Source organism: Trichosurus vulpecula, chromosome 6 (genome assembly GCF_011100635.1).
Source record: "Trichosurus vulpecula isolate mTriVul1 chromosome 6, mTriVul1.pri, whole genome shotgun sequence".
NCBI classification, from domain to species: Eukaryota; Metazoa; Chordata; class Mammalia; order Diprotodontia; family Phalangeridae; genus Trichosurus; species Trichosurus vulpecula.
In genome coordinates, this window is record NC_050578.1 from 198,092,870 (window position 1) to 198,115,219 (window position 22,350).

The window sequence follows — 22,350 nt, forward strand, 5'->3', positions numbered from 1 at the left end:
TTAGAATGGGCAAAGAAGAAACTAAATTATCACTTTTTGCAGATGATATGATGATTTACTTAGAGAATCAATTTAAAAACTGCTTGAAATAATAAAAAACTTTAGTAAAGTTTCAAGATATAAAATAAACCCACATAAGTCCTCAGCATTCCTGTACATTACTAACGATGCCCAACAGCAAGTGATGGAAAGACAAATTCTATTTAAAGTTGTTGTAGACACTATAAAATATTTGGGAATATTCCTGCCAAGACAAACCCAGAGCCTATATGAATATGATTATGAAGCACTTTTCCCACAGTCAGATTTAAGTCAGATTTAAATAAATAGAAAAAAACATCAGTTGCTTGTGGTTAGGGTGAGCTATTATAATAAAAATGAAAATTTTACCTAAATTAATTTGCTCATTCAGCACCATATCAATCAAACTACCAAAAAATTATTTCACAGAGCTGGATAAAATAATAACAAAATTCATCTGGAAGAACAAGAGGTAGAGAAAGCTAAGGAACTAATGAAAATAAATGCTAGGGAAGGTGGCCTAGCCACACCAGATATTAAACTGTACTCTAAAGCAGCTGTAATCAAAACTACTTGGTACTGGTGATATACTATAGCAATCTACTCTTTGATAAACCCAAAGAATCCAGCTTGTGGGCTAAGAATTCACTATTCCACAAAAACTGCCGGGAAAATTTGCAAATGGAAGGGCAGAAACTGGGCATACACCAATAACTTACACTGCATACCAAAATGAAGTCAAAATGGTTTCATGATTTAGGATTAAAGGCTGATACTATAAGCAATTTGGGAGTGCAAGGAATAGTTTACCTATCAGATTTATGGGAAAGGAAAGAATTCATGGTACCACAAGAGATAGAGAGCATTGAAAAATGCAAAATGGATAATTTTGATTATGTTAAATTGAAAAGTTTTTTGTATAAAAAAGTCAATGAAACAGAGATTAGGAGGGAAGCAGAAAATTGGGAGAAAATCATTATAACCAACATCTCTGATAAAGGCCTCATCTCTAAAATATACAGGGAACTGAGTCAAATTTATAGGAATAAAAGTCATTTCCCAGTTGAGAAATGGTCAAAGGATAAGAACAGGCAGTTTTCAGAGGAAGAAATTAAAGGTATCTATAGGCATGTAAAAAATGCTCTAAATCACTAGTGATTATAGAAGTGCAAATCAAAGCAACTCTTAGGTACCACATCGTTCCTGTCAGATTAAGTAACATGACAAAACAGTAAAATGATAAATGCTAGAGAGTATGTGGGAAAATTGAAACACTGTTCATTGTTGGTGGAGTTGTGAACTGATCTAGCCATTCTGGAGAGCAATTTGGTACTTTGCCCAAAGGGCTATAAAAATGTGCATAGCTTTTGACCCAGCAATACCACTTCTAGGGTTGTATCCCAAAGAGATCACACAAATGGGAAACGGACCCATATGTACAAAAATATTTATAGCAGTTCTTTTTGTGGTAGCAAAGAATTAAAAAGCAAGAGGATACTCATCAATTGGAGAATGGCTAAACAAGTTGTGGTATATGAATGTAATGGAATACTGTTGTTCTATAAGAAATGAGGAAGATACGGACTTCATAATAGCCTGAAAAGATCTACATGATATAATTTTGAGTGAGTGGAGCAGAACCAGAACATTATACACAACCACAGATATATTGATTCTGTGATGACTAACCTTGATAGACTTGTCTCTTCTCAGCAATACAAAGTTTAAAGATAACTCCAAAGGACTCATGATGGTGAGAGCTATCTACATCCAGAGAAAGAACTATGGAGTGTGGATGCAGATTGAGGCAAACTATTTGCTCTCTCTTTTTTTCTCTTTTTTTTGGTTTTGTTTCTTCTTTCTCATGATTCATCCCATTGGTCATAATTTGTTACAACTTGACTATTGTGTAAATAAGTTTGATGTGAAGGTAAGTGTGGAAGATATATCAGATTCTATGTTTTTTTGGTGTTGGTGAGGGAAAGGAAGAAAATCTGGAACTCAAAACCATGCAGAACTGAGTGCTATAAACTTAAAAAGTGGAAAAAGCACCATAGCATTTAAGACAATCAAATTTTCCAATTTTGTAAAAATAGAGGAGAATGTATTCTTCAATTTGTAAATCAATAAGCCTGTAAAACAATATCATTATTAAAGGTATATGTATCCAATAGCAGAACTTGGAACTGCATAAAGGAAATGTTAAATAAGCTTCAAAAATATATGGATAGAAAATAAAAGAGAATATGAGCCATTCTGTGATTGATATATGGTCAAAGGATTTGACCAGATAGTTTTCAGAAGAGAAAACCAAAACTATCTATAGTAATATTTTAAAAAAAATATTCTAGATCACTATTGATTAGAGAAATGCAAATTCAAACAACTCTGAGATTCTACCTCATACCTCTCAGATTGGCTAATATGACAGAAAGTGAAAATGACCAATGTTGGAGAGGATGCAGAAAATTTGACACACTAATGCAATGCTGGTGGAGTTTTGAATTGATCCAACCATTCTGGAGAATAATTTGGAATCATGCCCAAAGGGCTATAAAACTGTAAACACCCTTTGACCCAGCAATATTATTAATATGTCTAAATCACAAAGTGCCAAAGAAAAAAATAAAAGGACCAATATGTACAAAAATATTTATAGCAGCTCGTTTTTTGTGATCACAAAGAATTGGAAATTGAAGGGAAGCTTATCAGTTGGGGATGGTTGAACAAGTTGTGGTACATGATCATGATGGAAATACTTTAATATTATAAGAAATGTTTAGCAGTATACTTTCAGAAAAACCTAGTAAGACTTACTTGAACTGATGCAATGTGAAATGAATAAAAGCAGAACATTGTACACATTAATAGCAATATTGTATCATGATCAACAGTGAATGACTTAGGTATTAGCAATACAATGATTCAAGACAATTCTGAAGGACTTATGATGAACAATGGTATCCAACTCCAGAGAAAGAACTGATGGAGTCTGAATGCAGAGTGAAGCTTACATTTCTTACTTTCTTTAGTATTCTTGTGTCTTTTTTGTTTTGTTTTTGGTCTGCACTTTCTTTTGCACCATGGCTAATATGGAAATGTCTTGTATGACAACATGAATAAAATATATCAAATTGTCTGTCTTTTCAAGGGGAGGAGGGAAAGAGGGAAGGAGAGAATTTGTAACTCAGAATTTAAAAAAATAAACAATGTTAATGTTTTTGTTTACAGTAATTGAGAAAAAATTAAAAGGTTAAAAAAGAGAGAGAGAGAATATTTGCTTGCCAAAATGAGTGAGTGAATGGACCTTGATGATGGTCCTGACTTTTTTGGTTTGTGCTTCTTTTCCTAAGTGAAGAGGGCTAACGGTGGATTATATTCTTCACCATGGTTAATACTTATGATTTTGAAAGTTCCTAGGTTCCTGAGCCTGATGTTGCTTGCCCATCTGGACATATTTTCTTCAACTATACCATTTTTTCCCAGAGGAAAAGATGACCACAACCCAGAGAATGCTGCAACTGTAAGGACCAGTAAATTCTAAGGCATATACTGGCTGGATCACAAGGTTCAAAAGACCTCATGAGTTGTTTGAGTAGTTTAGGACTGAGATGAAGGTAAAACATGTGTTCTACAAACCTATAAAATTGTCTTTATCTACTGAGAGGGAATAATCAGAATGATGAGTTATTGTATCATGTCTCAAATATATATTAAGGTTTAGTCATGTGTCTTTAGTATCTTAAGAATTTCTTTTAAGCATGGCTGTGTAAAATCTGCAATCCAGCTACTATGGAAGATGAGGCTGCCAGATCTCTGGTGCTCTGGTATTCTGAGCTGTAGTGGGCTCTGGAGATTGGATGTCCACATTGAGTCTGGCTTTCATACAATGAGCCCCAGGAAGAGATGGGTGATGATGGAGGGGTGAGGATACCAGGGTGTGTAGGGAGGGACAAACTGGCCCAGGTAAGAAACATATCTAGTCAAAATTCTCCTATCATCAGGAGAGGGATTGGGCACATGTGTATCCCTTCCATGTCCAGTCTTCTCAAGACGAGGAGATTGGCTTTAAAAATATACACATATTTTATGGTAGAGGAAACAAATACCTATCATATACCTGATACCTATCTTGTACATTCAGTGCTTTTGGGAAAAGAAACTTTTTAATCCTTTTTAGGGGATATCTTAGACATGTCATACCAAATTTTCCTCAGTTCTGTGAAGGGAGGTAAAATGAGCCATAAAGAGTGAAAAAAGACTGATTTTCCCAGACTAGAAATAGATTCCCCTAGAAATTCACCCTGTCCAGTTGAATCAAGGACCAATTCCCTTAGAAGAAAGGTTGCCCTCAGGATCACAGGTGTCACTAAAATATGTATTAGGCCATTTGGAAGCATACAATCTGAACCTAGATCACCCTAGATTTGCGAGTAGGTTTCCTTCCCCTACCACTGATGACAAAACAATGAATGTCAGTCAAAGAGTAAGAGACCTATCAGTCTAATTGTCTTATTTAACAGGCTTAGAGAGAAGTGATTTGTTAAAGATAGACAGCAGAAACAGACCTAGGGTACTAAGGTTTTCCAATGCCCCGTTCTCTACACTCTGTAATTTTACCAGTAGAAATCAGTCTCCAACAGCTTTTATTTTGTGTTTCGTGCAGACAGCCCCCAAATTGTTGGGTTGGATTCATCTCAGACATTGATTTTAATTCACTCAGGGAGTTGATGTATCCTACTTAGAACATGCCCTTTTCTCTGGAGAAAGCCTATAACTTCCATACCTTCCTCACAGTAAATAATTAAAAGCACTCATTCCAGGAGCTTCTTTAGAATCCTCTATGGGTCCTGGCCTCCTGCCCTCCACCAAATGCACTGACTCATTTTGACAAATGTCACTGGTCCTCATAGCTAACTCATTCCGGGTAGCAAATTTAATGATCTTGATGATTGTGGATCATGTCCCCTTTGTAATGTGGTGCTTTTGGAGAAAGTACCTCCTACATCCTGCAATTAAAGCATAGGCCTTATGTACAGTAATTAGTCGCCAGCAATGAATGTCAGGCTGTTTCAGGGGTTAGTCGGATCACGATGATTTCAGTGATAATTATTCCAGTAGTTGGAGAATTTTTTTTCCAGACAACCACTCACAGAGGTAATTTCTATGCTGCACAATTTCATTTCCCGAGTTACCATTGTTTCAAAACAGATGAAAGAACAGTATCAAGGTGACTGATTCCAAATTGTTACACCAAGAAGAAATCTGAAATGGGCATAGATGGGAGGTATCTCCATATATGTTGATAATTATAGATTAAAGAGGAGAAAACAGGAACCTATTAATTTTTCAGATGCTAGAGTTGAGCAGAGGTTCAAGTCATCACAACAGCATGCTAATGGGAGCTGTTTTAAGAAGGATTATAGTCAGACTTTCTGTCACTTTATTTTTATGTCAGCTTCTTGCTCCAACAATATGGGAAGAGGACGGATTGGTTTCGCTCCACTTGAGGATTCGTATATGCTGTCATCTGTTTGGAAATAGTTAATAAGCACCCCTGCTCCCTGCTTTGGAGTGGCAGAATCTGAATAACCAGATTTCCATCATTGAAAGAGCCAATTTTCATTTCCTCCTTATATGTTCAGTCTCCTTTAATACACCTGCTGCAAACTACTTAGCAGAGGGGGGATTTGAATAATAACACTACTTTACATTTAAATGGGCTCTTTCATCCAAGTATCTCAAAGCACTTTGTAAACATTATCCAGGGGAATATGTTATTAACATCACTTTTGAAATAGGAAAACCTGGTTCATGATGGCAAGTGACTTGCCTAAGGTCACATGTTCAATCAGCAGGCATAGCTCATGGGTCATTTGACAATTTCATTGTCCCTTTATGCCTCAAATTACTACCCCTCCCGAAGCCCAGCTCATCAAATCTGTGCTGATTATAACACAAATTCTTTCCCTATTCCTCAATAGAGGACTTTGGGAACTCAGATTTTATTCTAATCAAGGTAACTTTCTCTGTTCCTTTCACCAGATGGTCTTGCAGTTGCTACCAGTGTGGACACCTCTAACCTGTCTGTGTCTCGAGACTAATCCTAGGGTTGAGGAGATTCCTTCTTAACTTCACTTTTTCAATTTAAAAGTATCTTCCAGGAGATCGTAATGCAATACTTAAAATGTGTAGTTAAAACTGAGAGGAGAATACACAATTCCTATTTGCAAATATAATCTGCGGTTTGAATTGCATTCAGAAGCTGATGATAATGAATGCAGAGGTTGCCAAATGAAAGATTTAAAAACCTGGAAATGTAAAATCTATCCATATTAGATTTTGGTATTTAGTTCTCTAGTTAGACTTCCATGAGTTTGAGGCTGCACTTGCTCCAGTGAACGTGGCATATTATAGCAGATGTTAAAAAGAGAATCTTACATTTTCCAGTTCTAAGCACAAGATGCTAATATAAGATTCTAAGAAAGATTTCCTTTGGGCTGGACCTGTGGCACAACTAGGGATTCCAAATGATACCTCTGCTATGAAACCACCAAATAACCTTTGCCAAGTCATTTCCCCTTCTGGGGTTTCAATTTTCTCATCTATAAAAAGGCTAGTTTGGATTAGATGACCTCTAGGGGACTTTGTACCCAAGTCACATGCCCAGGTTCATACCTATAGGCATTTTAATTCTGAAACACCAACCCAGAGGCAAGCTCAGCTATGACCAATTCAGGAAAAATTTGTACTTGTTAAAATCTGATTTTTAAGTTTCTTGTTGTTGTTGTTTAACTGCTTTTTTAGTTGTGTCTGATTTTTCATGACCACTTTGTTGTTTTTTTTAGAAAGATACCAGAGTGGTTTGCCATTTCCTTCTTCAACTTATTTTACAGATCAGGAAACTGAGGCAAACAAGGTTAAGTGACTTGCACAGGGTCACACAACTAGTAAGTGTCTGAGGATAAATTTGAACTCACGTCTTCCTGATTCCTGTTCCTGGAACTCTAACCACAGTGCCTCCTATTTTCCATCTTACAGTTTTTATCCCTGCTCATTTCATACTGGTAAGTGCTGTGTGAATGTATGCTAATTTCAGGGTGAAAAGACCTACAGTCATGTGTGATCTCTGCAGTTCCTCTTTAATGACCCATGCTCTCCTTCACTGTGTCTCCTTCTATGCTCCCTCACCCCTGATGAATTCCAAATACCCCAAATGTTTCTGGCTCTAACTTGGGGTCCCTTGAGTTTTCCCATGTCATGGATCCATTTGGCCATTTAGAGAAACCTCTAGACCAGAGGGGGCAAATATATGTCCAAAGGGTTTAAATATAACCCACAATAATCCCGAGTACAGTCTGAACCTGGCTAAAATGTAATTGGCAAATGTTCAACAATAAATTAAAAATAAAGTAAAATATAGATAATATTACATTTTAAAATTAACCAAATATACAGCCCACAGAGATTCATATGTATAGATCAATGGTACCCATTTCTATTTGAGTTTGATGTCACTGTTGTAGACCTTATTCTTATAACATTTTCTTAAATAAATGAAGAAATACTGTTTCATTTAGAGAATAGTACAAACAAAGATGTAATTTTTCCCACTGGAGTTCACATAATTCCTGAATTCCATCTATGGACCTGTTAGGGGCCTATGGACTTCAGGTTATGAATGCCTATTTTACCCCTCAACCTCTCACAGTATCTGCAAATTCTTAGGCTTTGTAACCATATGAATCCACTCACTCTCAGGGCACTCCCTCTCCTTTCCTGCCAACCTTCAACATAGAGAGAGTCAGAGAGGGAGAGAGAGATAGAGAGAGAGAGAGAGAGAGAGAGAGAGAGAGAGAGAGAGAGAGAGAGAGGCAGAGAGAGACACGCAGAGAGAGAGACAGAGAGACAGAGAGAAATCACTGTTTGGCTTGTTATTGTTTTCAGATGATTGGGCTGGGGAGTTGTCTTTTTTTTTAAGGCCTCCTTCAGACCCTCCATTATGACTTTGCAGAACTCACAGATTAGAATCACAAAATTTGAAATTTAAGGGGCTTCAGCAGCTACCTAGTCCCACCTATAATCTACTAAGAATCCCCACTACTAATAACTGTCCAATCTCTTCCTGAAGACCTTCAAAGACAAAAATTCAGCATCTCTTAGTGCATCCTGCTCCACTTGTGAGCAGCTAGAATTATTAGGCTTTTTTATTCCCTGCCATCAAGCCTACTGAGGAGGTATAAACTACTATCTAGTTCTTTGTCTTGCAAATTCTATATCTGAAGATTAATTTGAATTTGCATTTTACTAGGTATCATATAGTTAACCCTCATTTAGTGTAAAATAACTTTGTCCTCATTGTAATTAGTATAATGTGAAGTTAATTATTCCAAAATATTCAAAATGGCATTATTTGCATTTTGTGAAGGAGGAAACTCATGTTGATAAGCGAAATGACTTGGCCAGAGGCAAATAGTGAGCAAGTGAAGAAACCAGGATTCAAATGCAACATTTCTGACTGTAAGTACAGAGAGAGGTGTAAGACAGAGCATAGCATGTAATGATATGTCAACTTTTACCTTTTATGGAAGAGAAAAACAAAGAATATTCTTGTCTAATAGTTAGCTTATAGACAAACTAGTAATATTAAATACATGCAGTCTTACCTAGAGTCCCACCCCTCACCAAAAAATAAGCCTAAACTAAACATAAAGCACACATGTGCAAGCATGCACATACACACACACATACACAGACATGTACATACACACACAAAAACTATTCTTCAGTCTTAGAGGCTTTACTTGTTTCACCAGTAAGGTTGAGTAGGGGATTTGCAATCATACATTGGATAGGCGAGATATCAATCATGACTTACACAGATTGTCTACATATGAAAGTTAAAATGTAATACTTTAATGTTAGGCTGACAGGGGTCCTTAGGTCTAGAATACTATGATCAAGTGGGAGCAGCCTTTTTAGGAAGGGCATGCATTAATGAACAGGAAAGTGTCCAGAGGATGGCAAACAGGATGGTCATGGGATTGAATGCTATGCTATATAGGAGCTAGCTGAAGAGGTTGGGGATTTCGATGCTTATGACAAGATTTAGGAGGGATATGATATTGTTGTTGAGTCATTTCAGTCATGTCTGACTCTTTGTAACTCCATTTTGGGGTTGTCATGGCAGAGATACTGAAGTGGTTTGCCATTTCCTTCGCCTTCCAGCTCATTTTATAGAAGAGGAAACTGAGGCAAACACAGTTAAGGGACTTGCCCAGGGTCACACAGCTAGTAAGTGACTGAGGCCTGATTTGAACTCAGGTCCTCCTGACTTGAGCCAGTACTGTATCCATTGGGTCACCCAGCTGCCTCTGGGGATATGATAGTTGCCTTTAAGTACTTGAAGGATTGTCCTGTAGAAGAGGTATTAAGTGTTTTGCCCCTGAAAGCAGAACTAGAAGTAATAGTTAGAAACTGGTTGTTTTACCTTTTTCTTTTTTTTTAATTTTTTTTAAAAATTTATTTTTTAAAAATCTAACTTTACTTTTGCTTTGTCTGAGATTAGGATTGCTACACCTGCTTTTTTTACTTTAGCTGAGGCACAATATATTTTACTCCAGCCTTTTACCTTTACCCTATGTGTATCCCCCTGTTTCAAATGCGTTTCTTGTAAACAGAATATTGTAGGATTATGGTTTTTAATCCATTCTGCTATCTGCTTCTGTTTTATGAGAATGTTCATCCCCTCCACATTCAGAGTTATGATTTCTATCTGTGTCTTTTTCTCCATCTTAATTCCCCCTGTTTATGCTTTTGTTTCTCCCTTTCCCCTTCTCCTCCTCAACAAAGTTTTGCTTTTGACCGCCGCCTTCCTCAGATAACCCTCCCTCTTTATTCCCCTCCCTTATCTTACTGTTACCCACTTGCTACTTCTCTTCTCCCTTCTGACCATCCCCCACCCTTTTTCCCCCCTTCCCCTCCTACTTCCCGTAGGACAAGTTAGATTTCTAAACTTATCAGGTTATTTTATTCCCTTCTTGAACTAGATCAGATGACAGTAAAGCTCAAATACTGCTCTTCTCCCTCCCTTCTTTCCCTCTACTATAATATGTTTTTGTGCCACTTCATTTGGTGTAAATTTACCCTTTTCTACTACCTCCTTACTGTTTCTCTCATAGCCCTCCCTTTATATCTCTTACTTATATTTTATATCTTTACATCAGTTAATTTATACAGGCATTCACAACCTATGTTTATCCCTTTCAATTGTCATAATAGCTGTACCATTCTCAAGACTGACTTATATATGTGTATGTATATATATATATATATATATATATATATATATATATATATAAATATAACATACATAAGATGATATGATCCCACATAAAGATGTAAACAACCTGCCTTTATTGGTTAATAAGGTTTGTGGGGTTTTTCCCCTGGTTATCTTTTTATGTCTCTCTTGAATTTTGTATTTGGAGATCAAATTTTCCATTGAGTTCTGGCCTTTTCATCAGGAAGGTCTGGAATTCCCTTATTTCATTGAATGTCCATCACCTTGCTTGAAAAATTATGCTTAGTTTTGCTGGGTAGTTGATCCTTAGTTGTAGTCCCAGCTCCTTTGCCCTTCGGAATATCATATTCCAATTTCTCCTGTCTTTTAATGTGGAAGCTGAGAGATCCTGCATGATCCTGACTGTAGTTCCACGATATTTGAATTGCTTCTTTTTGGCTGCTTGCAGTATTTTCTCCTTGAGTTTATAGTTCTGATATTTGGCTATAATATTTCTTGGTGTTTTCAGTTTGGGATCTCTTTCAGGGGGTGAATGGTGAATTCTTTCAATGACTATTTTGCCCTCTGGTTCTAGGACCTCTGGGCAATTGTCTTTGATAATTTCTTCGAAGATACTGTCAAGGCTCTTTTTTTCATCGTGGATTTCCGGTAGACCAATAACTCTTAAATTGTCTCTCCTGGATCTGTTTTCCAGGTCAGTTGTTTTGCCAATCAGATATTTCACATTTTTTTCTATTTTTTCATTCTTTACATTTTGTTTTGCAACTTCTTGGTGCCTCATAGATTCATTAGCTTCCACTTGCTCAACTCTAATTTTTAATGAGTTAATGTTTTCATTTTGCTTTTGAGTCTCCTTTTGCAATTGGTTGATTTTGTCTCTCAGGGTGTCATTTTCTCTCTCTAGATTCTGAATCGCCGTAGCCATTTCGCCAATCTTATTCTTTAGGGACTTTTCAATTTTTTCCATGTTTTCTTTTACCTCCCTAATTTGGTTTTTAAAATCCTCCTTTAGCTCTTCCATCAATGCTTTTTGGGCTGGAGACCAGTACACATTACCTTTTGAGGTATCAGACACGTTGATAGTGTCATTACTGTACTCTTCCATACTGATATTTTGATCCTGCCTGTCTCCATAAAAAGAATCTATTGTCCTCAGTTTTTTTGTGTTCTTCTTCATGTTTGTTGTTTTGCCTTTTCCTGGCTTTTCAACAAGTTTCTGTCTATGGGGCTCAGGACTCTCCATCCCAGCTTTCTTATTCTGGGGATTGTGAGTCTAGAATTATAACCTTCAGTTTCCTGAGGTGTGGGGAGGGGTCTGGCTCCCTGGTGTCTCACTCCCTATGGGTGCTCTCCAGCACTTGCTTTTCAGCAATGGTCTCAGCTGTTTGTTGTTTGAGCTGATCTCTGGCACTTCCTCTGGGGGAGTAAGATTACATCTGGGCTCCTGGTGTTGACCCCTGCCAACTCTGCCCCTCAGGGACTAATGAGCTTCTACTATTTGTCCTGTGAGGCCCCACTACTTTCTCCTCTGTTTCAGCTTTCTTTTTTTTTTCACTGAGGAATTCTCTGGGTGAGAGGGGGAGGGATTAGAGCCGTTTACCTGGCCATTGTGTCTTCCGGAAGTTCAAGAAACTGAGTTCCTGGGCTGCAAGCGTCAGGAGTTAGTATTTCACGGCCAGTGGTGTTGTGCTGCCTCTTGTCGCTTCCACAGACTGCCGTCCTGTGTTGGGAGGCCTGGGAATCTCCGCCAGTTTGGGGTGCCCAGCTTTCTCCCAGCCTGTCTCCCACGTGGATTTCCCGGCCGGCCGCTTCTGCTTTGGTCTGGAGCAGCTCCGCAGCCGAGCGCTCTCCGAGATTCGAGATTCGTGTCTTCAGCCTTTTAGACTCTCCCGGCTCGGAAATTTGCCCCACGCAGACTGCTCGCGGTTTCTGACTCTCTCAAATCTGCTCCAATTCACTTTTTTATAGGAATCTGACAGACCTTGTGAGAGAGCTCCGGTAAGACGCTGCCTTCATGCGGCCATCTTGGCTCCGCCCCCCACATTTTGCTTTTTAAATTTTATTTATTCCTTTTGATTTTTTTCCAAAACAGTCAATTTGCAATATATCTACATGTACATGCTCTAGCCCTAAAACTCTAACAAACAAAAAACAGCTAAGCAAATCAAATTTCTTGGTCTTCCTTCCCTCTTCTGTTAAATTCATTCCCTCTGAAATTACCTGCCATTTACATATGTAAATGTGGTCTACATACATAGTTGCTAGCATGTTGGCTCTCCATTAGAAGGTGAATTCTTGGGGCAGCTAGGTGGCACAGTGAGTAGAGCACATGCCCTGGAGATTCAAATCTGGCCTCAGACACTTGACACATTTACTAGCTGTATGGGCAAGTCACTTAACCCCAATTGCCTTGCCTTCCCTCCCTCAGAAAAAAAAAAAAAGGTGAATTGTTTAAGAGCAGGGACTATATTTTTGCCATTCTTTGTATCCCCAAAGCTTAGTGCAGAGGACATAGTAATCAATCAATCAGTATACAATCATTAAGTGTTTACTGTATGCCTGCACTCTGCTAAGCACTAGGGATAAAAAAAAGAGACGAAAGATAATTTCTTGCCTCAAGGAGCTTACAATCTAATGGGGGAGCAAACACATAAGCAAATATATACAAAGCAACGCAATACATAATAAATGGAAAGTAATTAACAGATGGAAAGTGCTAGAATTAAAGAGAGGTGGAGAAAAGATTCCTGCTGGGCACCTAACAGATAATAAATGCTTGCTAACTGACTGCTTGGCAGTGACAGCATCTGAGGATACATGTTATATTTTCAATGTGTGGTGCCACAAAAGTTGGTCCATGTATTTAACATGTGTGTGCATGCCATTTAGCACTCTTTTCATTTAGGTTATCATAGATATTCTTTGTATTGTTCTCCTGGCATTTTTCTCTTTGTTCTTTATATTTAAAACAAGGCTTACCAAGTTTCCCTGAATTCCATACACTTATTGCTTCAGATAATTCAACAAGTTCTGTTACATTCAAAACCCACAATTTGTTTGGCTCTTCCCCAATCAATAGACACCTGTTATGTTTTCAGATTTTTTTTCTATCACTGTGCTCCTAAGAATATAATAAAAATAATAACTAAGAGTTATACAGTGTTATATAGTACTTTAAGGTTTGAAAACATATGCCTGAGACTTAATATGTAGTTAATACTGTGTGTTCTATAAAATGAGAGGATTGAACTAGATGAGAGTAATAAAAATGGTAGCTAGCTTTTAAACAGCTTTTGAAGCATTTATATATGTATAAACATATACATAAATATATACATAATATATGAAATATATTAATAATCTATGAAATTGTATATTTATACATATATGTATATAAAATTTCAATCCATTTTCATAACAACCTTGTGATGTAGGTGCTATTATCATTTCATCTTATGGATGAAGAAACTAAGGCTGAGGTGGCTTACACAGGGATTCCATAAGTATCTGCAATAATATTTGAACGCAGGTCTTCCTCCCCACAAGTTATGTACTTGATCTATTATGCCAACTAGCTGCCTATTAAAATTATATATGTTTGAGTGTTTGGGTATAGCCTTTTTCCTGTAAAGAAAAAAAAAAGTAAAACAACTTTCTAGTGAGTCAATATGTCCAAAATTAAATTATCCTTATGAATAAATAGGAGAAGGGAAGGGCATAGGCATTGACAAAGTGGTTACTACTATGTACCAGGCATTGTACTAAGCACTTTATAATTATTATCTCATTTGATTCTTAACAAAGACACTGTGAGGTAGGTGCTTTTTCCCATTTTACTGTTGAGCAAGGTGAGTCAAACAGAGATTAAGTGACTTGCTCAAGGTTACACACCTAGTAAGAGAGTATCTGAGATTAGATTTGAACCATCTTTTTTATTCCAAGCCCATCTCTCTGTTCACTGTCCGCTAGCTGCCTAGGAGGGGTCTCCAGCAAAAGAGGTCTTCAAAAGAGAATCCCTATTCTAGTACAGATAATTTCTGAGGACTCTTCCCACTCTTAAATTTTTTGACTCTCCTAATACTTATAAATCAGGCAAAACAATAATCCTTGAGATGCTTCCTTTTGTGGCCACTTTTTATGTCCCATCCATAACATTTAATGTCTATCATTGTGGAAATGTTGAGGATAAGACTCTATAAGGCCAATCAGTAAGTGAAAGATCTTTCCCACCTATTGAATAGGCTTCAGGTGGGGCCAACAAAGAGAGGTCTGATTGGAGACAGGCCCACCCCATTTCATTAAGTAGATGTGAGGCCCCAGGCTAGTTAGCTAACTAGTTTGCTAGTTTGTGAAAGGCATGAAACCCTTAGGGCCCTAAGAGGAATTGCTAAGACCAGAGCCGATGGTATGTGTGCTGAGTTCTAATCAATCAGATGATGGCTAGGACTGTATAAAAAGAGAGCCCAGAATTGGGAGCAGCTAAGAGTGGCAGGATTCAGAAGCAGAGAGCCAGTATAGAGAGAGAGTGAAGGTCAAAGTGTGCTGAACAAGAGAGAGTTGTGGAGATCAAGGAACTCAGAGTCAGCAGAGCTGCAGGAGAGAATACTGAGTGGAGAGTTAGGATTCCTGAGTGATCTTTTTATAGGAAGGCCCAGGCATCAAGGGAAAGCTACAGCATGGCTTGATTCCCTGCTATAATATTTTGTTATAATTTGTTATAATTTCCATGTTACTACAGTGAAGTAACATGAAGTAACAGTGAAGTGGGCTTATCGGTTTTGGAATATTATTGCTACAATGTCCAACTGGAGGCATTGATCCTTGGATTTCATCCTCTGGAGTCTAAATAAATGTTATACTTCCTCTGCCTTCTATCTAGAGAATTCCTTATACTTCACAATTCCAAACCACTTAGGTATGTCCATGGCCTTCTCCAAGGTCAGGAATTTTGCTTTACTACTCACTTACTTGAAGCCCTCCCATTCCCTTGACCCTCTTAGTCTTCCTAAGAAATTTAAATATTTTTGCATATCATGTTGATGGAGGGCAGGGAAGTAATCACCCACATTAGAATAAGGCAATTAGTTCACTAGTTAGTCTTTCATGAGTATGATTGGCTTTTATAAAACTATTCTATTAGTCTAGTGTGAGAAAAAGAATATTGGATCTCAAAGTCAGAAGACCTTGTTTCAGGTTCTACTTTTTCCACCTATATAACTTTGGACATGTTTTCTCATCCACAAAATGAGTTGTCAAGGAAACTATATGCATATACAAAATATAATATGTATACATATAAGTATATGTATGTGTCATATGTACATACATTTATATACACATGTATGTGTATGCATGTATGTGTCTATAAACATATCCATATACACATAAACACGTGTATGTGTACCTATGTATATGCATATGTATAATATATGCAAAATATATGTTTATGTATATGATATATTATCCCTTTTCTAATATATTTCCAAATAAGAAACTGAATTTTAAAAAGTAGACACGTCCATTTTTCAAATTTTCAGAGTACTCACTTAAAAACCTTTTGACACAAGCAGTATATATACTGTTGTCACCATTGTATCTGTGAAGAAAATGAGTTTTGTAGTTAGTAAATGACTTCCCCATGACTCAGCTACTAAATCTTAGAACCAGAATACGGAATTGCACAATGTTTATAGAATCTCAGAGTCTTTGAGCTATAAAAGACTTTAGAAGAGGCCATCCAGTCCAATTCTCTCATTGTAGGAATGAGTAAACTGGGTCTCAGAGAAGGCAAAGAAATAGCCCAAATTCATACAAGTAGTAAGTAGCAGAATTGGGCTCTGAACCCAGGTCCTTTGACTCCAAACCAAATGTTGTTTCTTCTCTCCCTTGCTTCTCACTTCAGGATGCACCCAAACTTTCCCTGGAACAGTTAGGTAGTATGCCTAATTTTACAGATAAGGAAAATAAGACCCAGTAAGGTGAAGTGCCTTAACTTGCCAAAGACAGAATGTATGACAGGATTCAAAATTAGTTTCTCTGGCTTCAAGTCCAAGGCTTTCCCAATTAAAATACCAGATTACTTTGCTGCATTGATAGATTAGTGTGCTCATTAATGAGAACCCTCCCCCTGCTATATAGACCCCCAGCTCATCTATGCCTTTACAATCTGAGTAATTCTTGCCAATGTCTCTCTATAACACAGTGTAACCAGTGTGCTGGAAAACATCTAACTCTTAATACTTTCTGATAATAGCACAAAACTCGATCCATCTAGTTTCTCTCTCTTTCTCTCAACACATGACCATTCACCAGAATGAACCAGGAAACAATTATGGGGCATTGGGTGTCAATGTAAGAACTTCTACATTGGATCTGGCCCACATTGACACCAATAGTAATTTAATTTTTTTTTCTTTAGAAATAGTAGAATAATCAAGAGAAACTACGAAGAAACAGATGAAAACAAAAGTCTTCCTACAGTGCACTGTATCTCTCTCCTACCAGCTGCCACTGGAGGGGTACATGCAAGAAAAATTGCACTGAAATCTCTTTGAAGGGGGTGGGGATTTATTGTTTTATGAAAGCAGTGGTTAATAACAACTGCCATGCTACCTTAATTATGTCCTTTGCTTTTGTGAAATCCATTACAGTCAAGCACTTCTCATTTATTTCCAAGGCTCCTATGTGCTGGTACAGTTATGAAAGGGATATGAGCACGGATGCTATTGTGTGTATTAACATTCAAATAGGACACCAGACTTCCCTTGTTGCTTCATAATTCTCATATCTATTACTGTCACAAAAGGCTCTTTAAACTCAAGTAGGATTCATTCAAGTTGATTTTTCCAACAATGGATTTGTTTTGTTCATATTGAATAAGCTTACATCATTTTAAAGTGAATTTAAGGGCCATGAAAGGTGACCAATTCATAGCTCTCCCAAGCACTGTAGTGTACCAGAGCCAGCTAGCATATGGAATGTGGACAGTAAATGAAAAAGTTATGTAGGCTAGAACAGGAAATGATATAGAGAGAGCCCTGTAGGGTTGTGGTTTGGATTTTTGGGAGGGTAGCAGGATACGGTGAGGAAAAAGGGACTTTGAATCCCAGCTCTACCTTTACTGTCTGTATGACCTTGGCAAATGACTGAATTACTTAATTATAATTCCCTTATTAGCAGGAGTCCTTTACTGATTATATGGTCACTGTACCACACTCTCCCCTCCCCGGTACCTTACCGCACTAACAAAATTATCTTGTATTTATTTCCCTCATATACATTTATATGCATATATGTTTGGCTTCCCCTACAGAATTTAAACTCATTGAGGGCAGGGTCTAGCTCATTTTTGTCTTTGTACCCAAGTGCCCAGCATTATAGCCAATACATTGTAAGCACTTACTAATGCTTATTGACTGATCTGTAAAGTGAGAAGATTGGACTAGATCATAATAATAATACATAGCATCTATGTACTAATTTAAGGTTTTCAAAGAACTTTCATATATATATTGTTTTATTTGATCCTCACAACAACCTTGTGAGGTAGGTGATATTATTATCCTGTTTTACAGATGAAAGAGCTGAGGCTGAGAGACGTAACTTGCCCAGGAGGATATAAGTAGGGTCAAGATTTGAACTCAGGTCTGCCTGATTTAGAATCTCACTCTTTGTCTTCCTGGCCACCTAATTGCCTTTGAAGATGATCTTTATGTTCCTTCCCAGTTAAAAATCTTATGAAACTAATTATGAAATGAAATGATGAGAAATTATTTATTAAGGAATTCTGTGGGTCAAGAATTGTTCTAAGGTCTGGAGATACAGATATAAAAGGAAAGGCAGGACCTGCCTTCAAGCTGACATTCTGAGATGACATAAAGGTGAACGACCAGGGTGTTATTTCAAAATTAGTAAGGAGCAGGTAGGTGGCACAGTGGATAGAGCGGCAGCCCTCAAGTCAGGAGGACCTTAGTTCAAATACAGCCTCACACACTAGTTATGTGATGCTGGGCAAGTCACTTAACCCTGATTGCCCCTTAAAAGAAAAAAATCACCAAAATTATTGTAAGATTATTTCAAGGTTTCAGTGCTTGGGAACAGCCATTTGTTTTAAGGTATATTTTCATATGATTGCATTCAGAAGTTAGTAAGTCAATAAATATTGATTAAGCTTACAAAGCTGCCAAAAGCAGCTAGGTGGTTCGTTGGATAGGATTCTGGGCCTGGACTATGGAAGACCTGAGTTGAAATCCAACCTCAGACACTAGCTGTGTAACCTAGGGCAAATCACTTAAGCTGTGTTTGCCTTAATCCATTGGAAAAGGAAATGGCAAACCATTCCAGGATCTTTGCCAAGAACACCCCATGGAGAGTATTGGCGTGCTGTGGTCCACGGGATCAGGAAGAGTTGAATATGACTGAACAACAATGATGTGCTGGGCACTGTGCTAAACAATGAAGAAAGAAATGTAAGGAGCTCACAGTTTAATAGAGGAGACAACATGCAAATATATACATACAAAGAAGCTATGTATAGGATAAATTGGACATAATTAACTGAAGGAAGGCACTAGAATTAAGAGGGATCAGGAGAGGTTTCCTGTAGAAAGATTTTAGCTGGAACTTGAAGAAAGCCAGGGAAGCAAGGAGGTGTAGATGAGGAAGAAGAGTGTTTCAGTCATGGAGAGCAAGTGGAGAAAATGTCTGGAGACAAGAGATGGAGTATCTTATTGAAGCAACATCAAGAAAGCCAGTGTCACTGAATCACAGTGTATGTAGGAGGCAGAGGTAGGTGGGGCATAAGGTATAAGAAGACTAGGAAGGCAAGGAAGGGGATGCTATGTTATAAAGAGCTTAGAACTCCAAAAGGGGATTTTATATTTCATCCTGGAGGTCATAGGGAGCCAATGGAGTTTATTAAGTAAGAGTGAGTGACATAATTGGCCCTGAATTTTAGGAAGATTATTTTGAAAGCTGTGTGGACGATGGACTAGAATGGGGAGAGTCTTTTGGTCAAGGAGTAGAAAAAACTTTGGATGAAAAGTCAGTATATTTAGGTTCTAGGCCCACTCAGCTCTGCCCCTAACACACTGTTGGGCCTTGGAGATATCACTCCACTCTTCTTAGCATTCATATTCTTATCTGTAAACTAGAGCATTCTGAGCAGTAGAGCTGAACTCAAATTGAAATAGGGGCCACTAAACTGTACATAAGGACCCTATGGGCCCATATATTGACTTTGAAATCTGTATAGATGTAGAAATTTGTGTGTGTATGTGTGTATATAAACACACATGTATGTATAATTAATTTTATATACTTTATAGATCCTTGTTTATATAAAATATATAAATATAATTCATTAATATTAGTAAATACAATTCATTAATGTATGAACACATTAAAATAAGAAAGGAATTATATTTTAATCTTGTTCAGGCTACATCAGAGGTGCTGTGGGCCACATAGAGCCTGTCGGCCATGTGCTTCATACTGCTGATTTAGAGCACAACAAATACCTAAGATCCCATTCAGTTCTGACATTTTGTAATTCTATGATGTATGAATTTAATATCATTATTTAAAAAGACTGGGTGTAGAAATGGAAAAAGCATGAATCCATATAACTGGGAGTAACCTATTACTGTCAAAATATCACTAACATAATCAAAAGACGTGATTCTGAATCATTATATTGCCACTTTCTTGCTTATGCCTTAACATCTTTTAGTCTTAGTTATCTCCTTTTTAAAATCGGAGTGATAATATTAATACTGTAGGTATACTACACAGAGTGATGCTGCAGAAAGTATTTTTCATACCTTAAGGTGATATGCAAATGGAAGTTTTTTTAAAAAATATTACTTTTAGGGTCAAACTGGGGTCATAGGTTCATAAATATAGATGTGGGAGGGAGCTTAAAGGTCATCTAGTCCAACTTCGCAGATGAAGAAAGTAAGGCCAAAGTTCACAGGTAGTAAGTAACAGAGCTGAGATTTCAACGCATATCAACAGGCAACAAATTCAATGTTCTTTCCGCAAGGGACAAAGGTAGTCATAATTCTCCTGGGTGATTTAGAATTGCAGAAAGATGTTAAAGCTAGAAGTAATACTACAAGCCATTTAGTTAACCATCCCCCCTCATTTTATGTAGATGGTAACTGATACTCAAAGAATAGCAGTGTCCTAGTCAAGGACCTTGAATCCAGGTCTTGAGATTCCTACGCAGTGTTTCTTCCCCCATCTTACAGAACTATCTATTGGCCTTTGTAATTTTATTGGGCAGTTTGAGAGCTTAATGAGAAATAGCACTGAACTCTGTGACTTCCTACAGATACTTCTCATAACTAAATATTACACTCTTATAAAGCTCCTGAATATTTTCAGAAAGCACCCATGGTACAATATTTTAGTTTCTCAAACCAACCAAGAGAGTAATATGAAGTATGGATCCAGTGAAATATCATTTATCATCCACCACATGTAATGCTTTTTTGATGCTATAAACACACACACAAACACACATCACCAGATGAAGAAGTCTGTGTAGCACAGCCAACATCAATCCATCTTTTCCAAAAATCAATGGACTGAGCAGTAATAACTAACGAGGAAGAAAAAGTGTTTCAGGGATCAGGTGAGCAACCTAAAGGGAAAAGGGAATATGAACTTATCAGTGGTTTTGGTTCCTCATGTCATTTAGAAATTAACTTTGTCTCATGTATGAGGTGATGAAGGTTGCAAACAGGACAGAGAAATGGAAAGTACCTTAGGTATTATGTAGCCTACCCCTTAATTTAGAAAATCAGGAAACCAGAGCCCAAAGAAGGAAAGTAGTTTGCCAAAGGTCAGGCAAGTGTTATATGGCAGAGCTGCAGACTGGGTGGTATTTCCCCAAGAGTGAATCTAATCCAACAAACTTTTATTAAACAACACCTTCTGTGTGCAAGGCATTGTCTTAGGAACTGGGTAAACAAATACAAAAAAAAATTAAGTGGCACAAGGGATTGAGAACTAGGCATGGAATCAGGAATGCTCATATTCAGTTCCTTCCTAGGACACCTACAAGATATATGATCCTGGACCAGTCATTTGATCTATATGGGCCTCAATTCATTTGTAAAATGACAGAGTTGAACTTGATGGCTTCCAGGATTCCTTCCAGCTCTAAATTTATTATCAATATGAACTTCAAGCAGTTTGTACTCTACTTGGAGAATACAAAGAATATATGTACCTCATATGTACATGTGTGCATGTGTGTGTGTGTGTGTGTGTCTGTGTGTGTTTGTAGAGGGCCAAGGAAAGATTAGGAAAGATTTCCCCAAGGAAATTAAGCTTTGAAAGAAGCTAGGGATTCTGCAAGGCTGAGGTCAAGGGGAACAATATTTTTATCATAAGGGTTAGCCTGCACAGAGATGGGAAATGTAATTCCGAGTTCACAGAACAACTGCAGGCCAATTTAACTAAACATGGTGTTATGAAAGAGAATAGTAGGAAATACATATGGAAAAATAGGTGGGATTCAGATACTATAGGTAACTGAATGATAATATGAGGGATTTGGATTTTATCCCAGGTCAATAGGGAGCCACTGAAAATTTTTGAGCAGGGTGGTGACATGATCAGGTCTATGTTCTAGGAATAATCATTTGGCAGCTGTGTAGAAAATGGATCAAAATGGAGAAAAACTGGAATCATGGAGGCTGTTTAGGAAGCTGTCACAGAAGTCTAGAATAAAGGAGAGGGCCTGAACTAGATTAGTTGTCATATGAATGGAGAGAAAGGGAAAGATTCAGGAAGTGTTATGCAATAAAACAGGATTTGTGTTTTGTTTGTCATATGTGGGGTGTATGGGAGAAAGAGTCAAGAATTAAGTTGAAGGTTAAGAACTTGAGCAAAGAGGAACCTTTCTTCCCTTGCCCATCGACATACAACATTCAAGCCTAAATGGAGTACTAGTTTCCTGATCTCATCCCCATCTGGGAGACAGTGCCGCCCGGTGTGTGGAACACTGGAGTTAGAGC